The sequence below is a fragment of the Neovison vison genome, chromosome 7, assembly GCF_020171115.1.
Source record: "Neovison vison isolate M4711 chromosome 7, ASM_NN_V1, whole genome shotgun sequence".
NCBI lineage: Eukaryota > Metazoa > Chordata > Mammalia > Carnivora > Mustelidae > Neogale > Neogale vison.
Genome location: NC_058097.1, coordinates 151,600,602 through 151,614,009, shown reverse-complemented (window position 1 = coordinate 151,614,009; position 13,408 = coordinate 151,600,602).

Genomic DNA, 13,408 nt, shown 5'->3' with positions numbered 1-13,408 from the left:
TTTGTTTTCAATTAAATTTTTAACTAAGGCTGTATTAAATTGTTTGAGGTGTATAAGTTTCGGTATCTGGTTGGTACCTTGCAAAGGGGAAGCTTGAAAGGAATGAAAGTGGGAAATGATGTGTGTTGGTCTCCCTCGGTGGCCCCCACAGTGAATGTGTGAGCCTTCCAGATCTTGGGAAGGGCTCCAGTGCAGGAGGACTTGTCCTTTGGTAAGCCACTGTTGCCACCATGGCCCTGGGACCAGAGAACCCACCAGTGGAGTTCTCCATGGACTGCCTATTCTATCCAGTCCTTCCTTCCTTCGGGGTGTTCTCATAAATGTCTCTTTGAAGATCCCACCCCACCATCACCACCCTCTGGGCTAGATGTCTGTTTAGAGGTAAGTCATCAAGGAGAGGCACAAAAAGGGAAGGTGAAAATGAACCACTTTTTTTCTGCTCGCATGAGCTAGAGATGGCCAATGCTAGTGTCCCACTGTCCTTCTTGGTCTCTTACAGCTTGCAAAGCCCCATCATCTCATGAAATGGACCCAACATTTGAGCTCTTAAATGTAGTAAGAACAAGGGCTTAGAGAGCTCCTATTTAATTCTGTCAATGTTGCAATGATGTATTTGTTCTGTTACCGTCGTTTTATAGAACAGGAGACTGAGGCTTAGCCAGGCAGCCTAAACTGATCCAAATCACATGGCTAATATGTGACATAGCCAGGCCTCCATCCCTAAAGCATCTGTGCTGAGATCTCATGCTGCTATCTCTGGTCATGGGACTACCTCCAGAGCACTCCATTCCCTCCAGCAGGAGAGGGCTAATGTACCCAGGGGTAGATTCTCTTGGGGAGAGAAGTGTAAATTTTTTTCTATTTTTTTTAGATTGTTTATTTATTTATTTGACAGACAAGTGGGCAGAGAGGCAGGCAGAGAGAGAGAGGAGGAAGCAGACTCCCCACTGAGCAGAGAGAGCCCAATGCAGGGCTCGATCCCAGGACCCTGGGATCATGACGTGAGCCGAAGGCAGAGGCTTTATTTAACCCACTGAACAACCCAGGTGCGCTGTAAACTTTTTATTATAACTGATACCACCCCTAATTCTGAAAAGTATTTGAAGGAAAATCCTTTTTCTTCCAAAAAAATTAAATTACTGAACAAGAAAATAACATACAGATCCGGCGCCGCATACTGGAAAGCAGAATTGTTCCATAACTTAGAAAATTTGTCTGCTATGATTATGCCTAATAGGGATCTCTGAGCTACCAAGCATCTGTGACAATAGCAGAAATATAAATCTAGTAGCTTTGTTCCTCAGGAGAAAGAACTTCACCACATAATTCATTCTAGGAGAGATTTGCCATGTGAGTCTACATATAAAGTTGTGGGGGGGGGGCTGCCTCGTTACTCCCACAGTGACATGTAAAGTTGGTGGGGGAAAGCTGCCTTGTTACTCGCACAGTGTATCTGATCTTAAGGAGCTTGGCATACATGCAGAATTATCAAACCCTCGGCTCTGAGGCCACATGAATAATTTTCTTACATTACACACTGTATTTGTTTAAGAGACAATTTGTATTTCTACCAGTAACTGTTCTAATTGTTTTATAAATATGTATTTATTCAGCAAAAATTATTTCAGTCCATGCCATGATCCAAACACTGCCCTAGTCATCTGAGGTGCCTCAGCAAAAATGGGACATTTCAAACATAGATTCTGCCTTTGCAATGCTTGCAGTGTGGTAAAAGGAGAGAGATAATAAACCATAAGTGCAATGAATAAGCAGATTGTATCATATGTTAGAATAAGAGCTGTGGAAATAGAAATTGTAGAGGTTAGGAGAGTTGGACTCTGTCTTGAACTGAACAGGTTGCAGTTCAGAATAGGTAGCCTGCAAATATGAGAGGTGAGCCAAGACTGGTACGTAGGGAGGGGCCAGCCAAGTCTACTGCCACTCCCGGAAGAGTTGGAATGGAGATCAGAAAGAAAGACGAGTACAGCAGCTGCCTTGCTGAGGGATCGCTGCTTGACTACTCAACAACCAGCAGGGAGATGTCACTGCAGTGAAAGCGAGCAAGGGTAAGAGTTAAATGATCCTCCTAAGTCACATCAAGACCATCCCTGGGGTGAGGCAGGATAGAGTGTACCCACTGGCTCCATCTCTCACTGAGTAGAAGCCTACCCCGTGGGGCATGAATCCCCCGCACACGGCTGAGGTGTGAGCGCCAAGGGCAGTCAGACAACAGCCTCAATGGGGAGGCGCCAAGAGGAGAGACAGGAGGCTCAGAGACCAGGCTGGAGGCTGGAGGAGATGAGCTGCAGGACTGCAGGAAGCTGGGCCATTGCTGTCTGCGGCAGCGACGGGACAGAGGGAAGAGGTCGAGCAGATCCGAAGTTGGACACAAAAGACCTGATTCAGTGATCACAGGCATTCACTTCCACATCCATAAAACTGAATTTCTGGGACAGCTTCGAGGTAGCAGCCCTCTTAGTTCTCTTATATTTCGTGGTGTCTATGGATTGGTCGTTATAATGGTAATAAGCAAGGTTTGGGGCAGCAGGAGATGCTGACGATGGTAAGGCCCTTTCAGGCTGCCTTCTCACACAAGTGGGGCCCTCTGCAGCCCAGAGACCCACCTCTCCAGAAAGCAGCTTCTCAACCATCCAGCAGAACATATAAAAGGTAAGTTCACCAAGAAAATCCCAGAATTTCTAAGTAAGACAAAATTAGACAAGTCAGTATGTCACCAGTTGAATCACCTCCCAATCCAGCAAAGATGAAAAAACATGCCAATTCCCAGTGTTGATACGGGTATGAGCAAGTGAACCCATGGACATACTGTTCTTGGGATTATAAACAGATAAAACCTCACTGAATGGCAGTTCAGCACTATGGAATTAAAGTTTTTTAAAAAAAAAAAAAAACCTTTAACACATGTGCCTACCTTTCACCCATCAATCCAAATCCATCAGCTTGCTCCCAAGAAATAACCAGAGAAGTTGTAAAAGGTAGAAAAGAAGATCATGACTGTATCATCATTCATAATGTGAAAAAATTGGAAGGAGCACAGAGAAAAACAAAATTATTTTCAAAAGGCTATAATAGTTTTTTAAAAAAAGGTTACGCTAGTTTTGACGCATCCAGCTAATGGACAGTCTGCACTCATTAGCTTTATAGTAAAGGAATATTTATGGACATGGAAAGCTCGACTTCCTATATTCCAGCAGGCAGTCCGATGTCCACATCATCCTCATGGAGCACAGACTGTACTGGAAACTCATTTTAGCACAACAGGAGTGAGTCCAAACATAGTGTCCTTCCATGTGGGTTATTTTCCCTGAACAGAGACAAGCAGCTCTGAGAAGAAGGCTGGAGTGTCCTGAAGGGCACAAAGCAACTCTTGTAGCAAGGATGGCCCGATGCCAATGCCACTCTTGACAGGCGGGTCAGGCCCGGAGGATTTGGAGAGCCCTGCCAGAGCACTTTGTTTTGTCGGTGTGAAATCAAGCTCCAGCTGTTACAAGGTCAAATGTTGCAAGTCACAGTGTAAGAAAACCTAGATACCATGAGGGGCCCATGGTGGGTAATCTTCCTTCTGACCTGTCTGAAGGGACAGTTACTAGATTCTGTCAGTGATGAGTTCACTTCAGAACAGTAGCTATGGTTTGGGTTTTTTCTTACATAGCAGAAGAAGACCACAGAGGTCAAAACTAATAGGATGAAGATAAAGGGGCTCTTGTTAGGGCACCAGAGGGTATCAGGGTATAATAACGGGCACCATAAATGGTGGCACTGAAGAATGTGAAAATGAATCTTGTTTTGTCATCTTGGGCAGAAGCTGCCCACTGCTGCAGTTAGAAATTTCTGGAGGTGGGATACCAGGTGGTGGGTATTATAGAGGGCACGGCTTGCATGGAGCACTGGGTGTGGTGAAAAAATAATGAATACTGTTTTTCTGAAAATAAATAAATTGGAAAAAAAACAAAAAAAAAGAAATTTCTGGAGGATTCCTAATAACTCTGAGTTTGGGGGTTTTTCATGGGGTGGATGCCCAGACATCAAGAAGAAGTGACTGTTCTTTGAAGCTGAGGAACTAGGATCAGCCCCTTGGAACTCGACTGCTATGTCAGGTAACAAACCGGATAATGGCCCGTCGGCTGAGGCTCAAGAACAATTTTTCCCTGATGCTGTTTTCAGAAAACCAAACCTCCAGGTTTCACCAAATACAGAGGCTGCATAGGTGGGTGTTTGGGAAATCCTGCTTTTACCCATTGGTGATAAAGCTGGAGGTATCATTTCAGTCATTAGTAATATCCATAATTAGTCATATCAGCCTGTACCAACAGTGCAGAATCTAGGATGACAAACAGGAAGGTAGCCTGTATGAACTCCACAGCCACTCACCTGTAGGTCCTAGAGGGACTGGTCTTATTGCCGTCATCACTTATTGCTCATTGCTGAGGGCAGTAAGACCCATCTCCACAGGACACCCTCCCCCCAACCCCCCACTTCAGGCCCTGGCAGTGTGAGGTTTTGACAATTTTGATAATTATACTTTTAGAATTTGTATAGTCCTCTCTCTTCCTTGAAGCTTATAAATGATAAGCTCAGTGGAAATTCTGAGTAAAAATGCTTTACTTTAAGCATTCTGGGGACATATGGGTGGCTCAGTCAGTTAGGGTCTGCCTTTGGCTCGGGTCGTGATCCTGGGATCCTGGGATCATGGCCCCCATCCAGCTCCCTGCTCAGCATTCCCCCTGCTTGTGCTCTCTCTCTCTGACAAATAAAATCTTAAAAAAGGAAAAAAGTAAAGCATTCTGTAATGAGAGTACCAGTGAAGTGTGTGTCCCTCTAACTGCAGAGATAGGTTGGGATTCCCCAAGTCCAGAAAACTATACAATCAAGTGAATCTAATGCACCTACATTACAGCCACAGCTTTCCAGTAAGGCAAAACCTCATCCCCCCTTGAGAATAAACAATAACCAGAAGTACTTGGGGCCCACTTGGAGGTGTTCAGTGGGACCACGAGACTTGGTCCATCCATCTCCTACCTTTACAGTTTTGCCAGGACTGTCATTGGCAAGTTAAGACCTGTGTTGGAAACATCCTTGGCAACACCTCCTAGAATTACCCCACCAAGGTTGGTTCACTATCATGGCCAGTTATCTCTTCTATTGTGGGTAATATCAGGAAGCACTTTCACCAATTTTCACTTATATAATAGCCATCTGTATAGGTTAATGGAAAAATCTCTCAAGATTCTTTTATTCTATTAATTTTTTTATTTTAATTCCAGTATAGCTAACATACAGTGTTATATTAGTTCCAGGTGTAAAATAGAGTGATTTAATAAATCTATACTTTACTCAGTGCTCATCATAAGTGTTCCCTTAATCCCTGTCACCTGTTTCACTCATCCCCCACCCACCTGCCCTCTGATAACCATCAGTTTGTTCTCTGTAGTTAAGAGTCCATTTCTTGGTTTGCCTTTCTCTTTTTTCCTTTGTTTTGGTTCTTAAATTCCACATGAGAGTGAAATCATATGGTATTTGTCTCTCTCTGATGGCCTTATTTCAGTTAGCGTTATACTATCTAGTTCCAACCATGTTGTTGCAAATGGCAACATTTCATTCTTTTTACAGTTGAGTAATATTCTGTTGTGTATATATACCACATCTTCCTTGTCCATTCATCTATCAGTGGACACTTGGGCTGCTTCCATAATTTGGCTATTTTAAATCATGCTTCAATAAAACAGGGGTGTATATATCCTTTCAAATTACTGTTTTCGTATTCTTTGGGCAAATACCTAACGGTGCAATTGTTGGATTGTAGGCTAGTTCCATTTTTAACTTTTTGAGGAAACTCCATGCTGTCTTCCACAGTGGCTGCACCAGTGCGCATTCCCACCAACAGTGCACCAGGGTTCCTTTTTCTCCACATCCTTGCCACACTTGTTTCTTGTGTTAATTTTAGCCATTTAGCCATGTCTTCTGCCCATTTTTAAATTGAATTATTTGGGGTTCTTTGGTGTTGAGTTGTTTCAGATCTTTATATATTTTGGATATTAACCCTTTATCAGATATGTCATTTGAAAATATGTTTTCCCATTCATTAGGTTGTCTTTCAGTTCTGATGACCATTTCCTTTCCTGTGCAAAAGCTTTTTCTTTTGATGTAGTCCCAATAATTTATTTTTGCTTTTATTTCCCTTGCCTCAAGAAACATCTCTAGAAAAAATATTGCTATGGCTGATGTCAGAAACATTGTTCCCTCTGCTCTCTTCTAGACTTTTTATGGTATCAGTTCTCACATTTACATCTCTAATCCATTTTGAGTTTATTTTTGTGTATGGTGAAAGTAGTCCAGTTTCACTCTTTTGCAGGTAACTGCCTAGCTTTCCTTAATACCATTTGTTGAAGAGACTGTCCATTGCATATTGTTGCCTCTTCCATTGAAAATTAATTAACCATATAATTGTGTGCTCATTTCTCGGCTTTCTGTCCTGTTCCATTATCTATGTGACTATTTCTGTGCCAGTACCATACTGTTTTGATTACTACAGCTTTGTATTAGAACTTGAAATCTGAAATTGTGATACCTCCAGTTTTGTTTTTCTTTTTCAAGATTGTTTTGGCCGGTCTCAAGATTCTTTGATTTGCTGTCCATTTTATAGGAGTTCCTATAACAGTCAGGAAATGTCTTTGTTTTTAAAGCATTTCAAAAGCAGTTCAAAAATCAACCCTAAATCATACCTACCATCAATACAAGCATTGGCTCTTATCATTCATTAGTTAGCAGATGTGGACAAAGGCAAATCTGAACTGATTTAGTTTCTGTGAAAAGCTTAAATGTAAATTCAAGTCAGCTTCGAAATTTTTACTTTTTCTTCTTAGGTATGAATCATCTACAAAGATTTAAACAGGGAATATCCAAAGGAGCGTCTGAAGGATCTGCAAGGAGCATGGAGAGTGCCTTCACAGAGGTAAGGCAATGCTGGGCTGCCCTTCTGTAGGGAAGGTAGAGCGGGGCGAGGAGGGGCAGGGTTTAGGGTCCTGCCGCCGGATCCCAGTGCTATGTGAAGAGGAAGGCAGTGATAGGCAAGAGCTGAGATGCAAAGTCGTGTTTTAAGAGGCAACTACGGGGGAGCTGTGAGGGTTTTCTGTCCTACAAGTCTGTTCAGCATGGGAAACCATGGAGTTTACTGGAGACCTCAGAATCCAGTCAACTGAGGCTTCTGTGAACTTTGCTGCTGCCGCCATAGTTCTTGAACAGGGACTGTGCCTTGCTACTGGATCTAATGGAAGACCAGAGTGAGTGATGGGCCTCCCATCAGCACTATGCTGAGCCATACTGGGGCCCAGACCCTTAGTTGCATGTTTTATGTATTGGTTAAGTGGTTAATCTTTTCCAGAACATTAAAACAAGTGAAAAAATCTTGAAAATTTGAAAAGTAGGTTATTAAAACTTACAAATATTTTATTCAAATATTTTTGTTATATTTTGTTATATTTCATTCAAATATTTTGTTCAAATATTTTATTTATACAAGGAGTTTGTTGTAACTTAATATTGCTAGGTTTAATGAAAGAAAACTAACCCAGAAGAATTAAAAGATTAATACATTGCTGTATATGAAAATAAAATTTTCTTTTAAAAAAATTTATTTATTTATTTATTTATTTATTTATTTGCAGAAAGAGATCACAAGTAGGCAGAGAGGCCGGCAGAGAGAGAGGAGGAAGCAGGCTCCCCGTTAAGCAGAGAGCCCAATGTGCGGCTCGATCCCAGGGTCCTGGGATCATGACCCGAGCTGAGGGCAGAGGCTTAACCCACTGAGCCACCCAGGCACCCCCAATCTTCTTAAAGAAACAAAGAAATGGCAAAAAAAAATGACAAACTAGAAGAAAATATGTACAACAATGTTTGCAGATAAATGTCTAACATCTCTAATATACAAGGAACTTTTAAAAATTGCGGCAGGGGAATGAGAGTTTGGAAAACCTGTAGAAAAAAGGTCAAAGACATGAAACAGACAATCTACCAAAAAAAAAATTTTTAATGTCCCTTAAACATATGAAAAGAATACTCAATTTCACTTTTAATAAGAGAAATGAAAGTTAATATAACACCAGGATACTATCTCTTACTGAATCAGATTGGGGAAAATTGAAAATTATACCTTATACATTCTGTTAGCAAGCCTGGGGGAAGCCAGACACTCTTATACATCACTAGCCAGAATGCAAATTGGTAAAACCCAATCAGGGAGAACTTGGCATTGTCTAACAAAAGGACACATGCTCTCCCCACTTATTGTAATTTACCCTGGTCAAACATCTCCAACTGTACACGAATATGTATGCTCAAGGGAATGCATTGTAGGATTATTTCTAATTGCAGAATATCAGAAACGACCCAAGGAACTTACACAGGAGAATGGCTGAATGAATATGGTACATCCAGCCAGTGGAATACTATGCAGCTATGGAAAGAGAACACTATCTACAAACTGATATGGAAAGTCTTCCAAAATGTATTATTAAGTGAAAAAGTAAAATGTGAGAAAGCCTATATAGTATGCCACCTCTTATGAAAGAAAGGGAAATAAGAAAATATATATGTTATCTGCAAAATTGTACAAAAAGAAACTTGGGAAAGGTAACCTGGAAGTTAGTAAGCTTGGTTATATCCAGGGAGTGGGGGGAACTGGGTGAAAAGAATAAGATGATGGACACAGGGTAGAAGGAGGAGGAGAGTGACACAGGAGAGTTACGAACTTGTCCAAGTCTGTGCCTTAGAGCCATGTTAATATTTCACTCAATTTTTAATGAATAAAAAAATTTTAGTGAGTCAAATCAAGGATAAAATGGAAAAATCTTAACATAGAATATACATGGGAGCAAGCAAACCTAATGATATTTCAAATGAGCACCAATGGTCTCACTTGGGTCCACCAACCCGGGGAAAGGAAGTCTCTTGAGCAAAGAACTGCATCTTGACTCTCCCATCTTCTTCCCTGAGCTGTCCCCCAACTACACTGCTCCCAATCCCCTTCAGAAGAGTCTTCTGGACTTCAGAGTCCAGAAGGCCATGCACCTGCATGGGCCCCAGCCCTCAGCCTCTGAGGAGCTCACCTGAGGCCGCAGGGATGCTGTTCCCCTCTCCCTGGTAAAGAAGAACATTAGCTGGTCAAGGAGAAATTCTTCCCAGAAGAATAGGCAGAGGGATGGGTGGGAGGCAGGCCATCTCCCAGAAGTACACCCAGAATTCACAAATTGTTCCATTGGAATCCAACGTCATCAGGGGGACATATGGTGTAAGGAGAGGGCCAAAAGCCACAAGGGCACAGCCAGCTGCAGGGGCAGGACTCCCACGCACAAAGCTCCTCAGCCCTGAAGACCAGCAGACCCAGTGAAGGAACCGGCAGACCACCATGAGGGAGCCAGCAATCCCCCAGTTATCCTAGAGTCCAGGTGAATGACCTGGGTGACAGACTGCTGTAAACCATCAAGAAGGAACCAAGCAAACCAGCCCTTACCAACTTCAATTTGCCCAAACTTTGACATTCAAGGTATCATGCAGAGGCAACTTAGGAATAAGCACCCACATCTTTCCCTAGTGCCCACCCCCCTCACCAGGTAGCTTCCTGGGCTCGCTCTCAGCCAGGTCTGTCTCCCTGTGGCTTGGTAATGCAGGAGCCCCAACCCACCAACCCTTTCTCACCACCCTTCCAGACTGACCCCAAAGCCATGACACTTGTGAAAAAAGTTCCCTGTTGGTTTCAGATCAGGCAAGCAGGGAGTCACAGCAGGCTCCAGATTTCCCTGACCCCTCTGATACCTGCCCTGGAAGAAGTCTCGAGGCCACCCTGTGCTGCACTGCCTGACACCTGCCCCATTTAGACCCACACCAAGCTCTGTCCCAGGGCCCAAAGGCAGAGACAGAACCAGTCCTCTGGGAACTCTGCTCACTCCTGGGCCCTCCAACTCAGGGCCACCTCTTGCTCTTTGAGGGGCTTCTGAGCACCTGATGGGATAAAATGTGAACGTGCTTTGGAAACAGTAAAACACCCTGCGAACACCCGAAGAGCAAAGGGAGAGAAATCCAGGGCAAAGACTGAGTGCTGTGCTCACAAGAGAAGCCCCGGGCAGGCTCCCAGGAGAATTCTTCGAGGGACAGTGGCCCCCGGGAAGGGTTCCGGGGAAATGGGGCCAGTGCCAGCAACAGAGGCAGGCTTACCTGGCAGACACCCACATGCAGCCCGCTCTGCCAGGGAGGGCTCAGTGCCAGGCCCAGGCCCCAGGGAGGAGATTAGCTGTGGCAGGAACTGGCCAAGGGGAGCAGGGGCCCAGCCTGCCAAGCACCCACAGAGGACAGAGGCAGAACTGCTCCCAGCATTTGGCAGGCACTGGCTCCCAGGTGCACTTGGCTCCCAGGAATATGTGGCTTATGCCAGGTGCCGAGATGGGAGGGCAGGTGACGGGTCTGCTGTGCCAGATGGGTGACCCTGCCCAGAGAAAGAGGAGCCAGAGTCTCAGGGAGCCCCTGCAGACTGGCTTTGGCACTCACAGCCCTCTCCATCACAGTTGAGGAAGACCACAAACTTGACAGGTTTTGCCACCCTATCCCCCCCGCAGAGAGACCAGAGGCCCAGAAGAGAATTCCTCCCCTGCTGTTTCCTTCCCCTCTCCAGGAGGGGTAGTGAGTTAACCACCGATACAGTTCACAAGGGAGGCAGGAGTCCCCACAAGTTGTCGTGTGAGAGTGACTGGCCCCATCAGAAGCCACAGCCTGAGGGGCTCATGAGTGGGTCTGGGAATTCCAGCGCTGTCCCTGGGATCCTGGCTGTGGTCAGGAGGACACAAGGAGACAGAGGTCAGAACCCAGGGCCTGGAGCAGGTGTGGGGGCTCCAGCTCTCCCACCCCTGCTGGTGCTCATGCAGGGTGTCTGGAGGCCAAGGAGACTGGGGGCAATCAAGGGGCTTGGGACCTAAGCTCTTCCTAAAGGTTACCTAGTGTTTTGATACTTTAGTGACTGATACTACCATACGTGGCACACGGGCTGACTATCTGGCCTGCCCTTCCCCATCTCAAGCTCTTCCTGACACCGAACTGCCCATCTCCCACACGGGGAGCTCCCAGGGCAGAGGGCATGAACCGTCAACCTGCTTCCTCAGCCCCCACACGTTGACATCCTGGCCTTACCCGTGACCGAGTGGCCCTCCTCCTTTACTCCCTCCTGCTTCATACTCATCAGCACGGCCTCACATAAGCCTCACAACAAGAGCCAAGCTTGGTGCCAGACAAGGGTGAGGAGATGGGAAAACATTATAACCCCTGGCACCAGAGGGCGTACAGTAGCCAACCCACCTGCGGCTCAGCTCTCGCCTCCATAAAGCCATAAGAGAGCCTGAAGGTCATCTTCCAGCCCCAAAATCATCATCTCCCTGTCCCATCCTCAGGTCCTACTCAGCCTTTCTTACCCAAGGCCTCCCTCCCACAGACCCTGCTGTGAAGGGTCCTATGCAGTCTACACCAAGGCTTTCCCTCCTGTATCACCGCCTGGGTGTGGAAGGAGGAGACTCAAGAGTTGAAAGATCCCATAAGGATGATTCTGCCCAAGCAGGACAAAGAACTGACTTGCTCAAAGCCCAGTGAGTTAGAGACTGAGGAAAGATGGAGCCAGTAACCAAAACCTGCCTGGTGATTTCTTCCCCGTAGCCCTCCAGACCCAAGAGGGACCCTCTTTCTTCTGAGCAGGAAGGAAGCCTGTCCTGTCAGCTCCTGCCAACATGTAGGTCCTCACCAAGCATTAGGGCCAGTAAGCCCTTGGGAAACAATACAAGCCAAAGAGAGAATCACCTTGGGCAGACCCAAAGGCACAACAGCCTACTGAGGAGAATCTGTTTGCCTGCTTGGTTTTATTTCGTGTGAGGGGATGGGAAGTTGTAACCAGGATGGTACCAAAGGTGAGCGTCCCCTGGCCTCCAGACCGCAACCCAGTTTCAGTGTCACCTCTGCATCTTCAGGAACAGAGTAGCCATGACTGCCACCCAATATGGTCTCGTCTGCTTCATCGAAACTGAGTCAGCAGTTACCATGATGGCTGTGACCATAGAGGGCAGGCCCAGTGCAGAGGGAAACAGAGGACGTATGGAACTGTCTTCCCATCCCTCCACACATATCTCTGCCTGGGAGCCACAAAAGTGCAGCCAGCCATCTAACGGGCGTTCGCCCCGTCCCTGCACCATGGCTGGCCTGGTCCCAGAGCCAGGCCTTCCGACAAAGACTCCAGTTGCAATTACCACTCGCCTCACAAACCCAGGTGAGGTCCTCCCCGGCCAGTTTTGCGCTGAGAGGACGATATGTGAGAAAGGAATTAAGTTTCTTTGTCATCCAGTAGCAAGATAAAGACAGCCTGCACATGTGAAAGGGAAAGACACGACACTATAAAATACGGGAACTTGAAGAGCCAGGTGAGGTCACTTCCTAGCCAAAATCCATCTTTAGCCAAGACATCTTGGCCTTTTCCGTAGCAGCCAAACCTTCCTGATCCCAGCGTGGTCAGACGTGACCCTGAGCGCGGAGGAGGGGGTCACAGTGGAGTGGTGAGGCGGAGGTATTACTACTGTTAGGCATCCTCAGACATCCTCCCCGCAGGGCACAGACTAACAGTGCAGGCACGGGAGAAGGCGGCCCGAGGATAGAAGGACACACTAGCTATTTGCAGAAGGGAAGAAGCATTATAGCTTTCTGGAGCAAGGGGATAATGACACAACAAAGAGGGAAGCCCGGCAGCCGCAGGTCCACAGTCGGGACACTGAGGCCAACCAGAGCATCGCAGGCCTAGGCCTGGTCTCTTCAGTCCTGAGCCCAGGCTCCCGAAGCCGCAGCTGGGCCAAGGCCAAGGGGCTCTGCTTCCCAACACAGGCTGCCTGGAGAACTGACGCAAACCGAGACCCCAGCTACTTCCACCAACAGGGTTGGTGCACGCTGTAAGACGCCCCAGAGACAACCCAGGTGGATTTTGTTCTTATTCCTCTAATAAGGGGAGGAGGAAGTTTAACTGGGTTTAAGGCTAGAACAGAGAACAGTCATTGAGAAAGACAGTAGCCAGGTAATAAAGGGGAAAAAAATTAAAACAATGAATCATTGAAAACTAATGATGTATTATATGCTGGCTAACTGAACATAATTTTTAAAAATAAAAATTAAAAGGGAATTTCTAAAGCTGTATTCCACCCAATAAAGAAAATACGTTGTGATGTTCAAAGGGCGGGGGGCGTCCAAAAATCTCAGGGTAATGACCGTCTGCCATAACGACCAGGCTTGGACCATGGCTTCAGGCCTTTCGCGTTACATTTAAAGTAGCTGAGAAAGCAAGAGCCACCCTGCGGCCCGAGGTCCCCCAGTACTG